Raw genomic sequence first — 1,868 nt, forward strand, 5'->3', positions numbered from 1 at the left:
GATAGATAGATAGATAGATAGATAGATAGATAGATAGATAGATAAATAGATAGGTAGGTAGGTAGGTAGATAGATAGATTGATAGATAGATAGATAGATAGATAGATAGATAGATAGATAGATAGATAGATAGATAGATAGATAGATAGATAGATATTTTATTCATACGTGTGCTGAGTGGCACTCATGGTAGCCCTGGTGCACTTCGTACGACATGTATTTATTAAAATTAAGCTTTTTTAAAAAAAGAATTCTTACTGAAAAACTTTTAAAAAACAGAGTCGAACCTGATTCTAAGCCACTTGTGTAAGAGAAACGGCCGTTCCCTATTTTCTCCTTGCGTTTTCGAGGGGGGGGGGGTTGTTTGTTTGTTTGTTTGTTTTTAGTTTATTTTTGTTTTGTTTGTTTTTGTTGTGTTCTTTGTTGTTGTTGCTTTTTATTTTGTTTTGTTTTTGTTTGAAACCATTGACCCTGTCTACAAAAAAAATCACCCGTTTAAAACAACCACTTTTCTCCTCGCCTATGAGTGGCCGTTTTAGAAACAATTTCGATTGTGTACTTCCAACACAAAGAGGATCCAGGTGTCCAAGGAAGCTACAGTTTACTGAGGATCAGATGAACAGATTGGGTCACCAACGAGATAGTGTTAAAGAGAACAAGACAGGGCCCAGTCAGAGATGATGTGGGGAAAAGGTGGTGACGATAGATTGGACATACTCTCATGAAGACAGGCAGCTGCATAACAAAGAAAGCGTTGGATTGGAATCCACAGGGTAAAAGACCAAGGAGAAGACCACGTGGTAGCTGGAGAAGAGTCACAGAAATTAATGTATAGAAAAGTGGGAACATATAGAATAACATTAAGGAGCTAGCCCAGGAGAGGGAAAGGTGGAAAGTGTTTGTTCGTGGCCTATACCCTGACCCAGGGTGAGAAAAGCTATGATGATGATGATGACCTCCAAATTGTTCGTGTATTCACGTGTTTGGTGAAAAGAATGGTTTACATGCGATGTTTGTTGCAGTCCATTTGAACCAGGAATTTTCCAAGTCTGAGTTTCAGTAAAATTAATGTACTCTGTTATTGCTTGTAGACTGAAACCACAATGTCCATTAAATGTATTTGTTTGAGTTTAAGAGCATTATGCGTATTTTAAAAATGTAAAATAACAAGACAAATATTTACAAAAGTAGATGGCGAAGACCACGTCATAGATCTGATATTTCCTGAACTATTGACTCCAGAGCCTTGTTGTCGTAAGGCCAACAGTTGAAACTGTATAAGATGGTCACCCATTGCCGTCTCAGGCAGGTCTTAATAAGCGTTTCGTAAAATAAAATAAAAATAGCAAGGAAGGAAACTATGTGAATGGGGTGTTTGTGCAGGTGATTGTCTAAGTCTATGTTTCCTTATGCGCGACGCGACATCGCGTCGCGGGCGGTCCTTGCCGCTCCAAAATCAATCAAGAAAGATTATAAAGAACCCATCTCCTTATGCGAGTCGCAATCGTCGCTTGCGATCGGCCCATGTAACGATCGAGACATCGTCGCGGGCGACAGACTGGGGGTGTGGCAGGTTAACAGCATTACCATTGGTCAAAATACCTAGCCCAGGAGTTTCGGGCGACACGTTGTGTGATGTCGCGCAAAAGGATACACACCTCGCGACTCATCGCTAGCGACTGCCTTAGCCTGCGCGACGTCACGTCGTACATAAGGAGACATACTCTTATAAAGTGGCCGTCAAGGCAAGTTCGACAGTATACAGTACGTCTTCTTCTTCTTCTTCTTCTTCTTCTTCTTCTTCTTCTTCTTCTTCTTCTTCTTCTTCTTCTTCTTCTTCTTCTTCTTCTTCTTCTTCTTCTTCTTCG

The sequence above is a fragment of the Aplysia californica genome, unplaced genomic scaffold (genome assembly GCF_000002075.1).
Source record: "Aplysia californica isolate F4 #8 unplaced genomic scaffold, AplCal3.0 scaffold00206, whole genome shotgun sequence".
NCBI lineage: Eukaryota > Metazoa > Mollusca > Gastropoda > Aplysiida > Aplysiidae > Aplysia > Aplysia californica.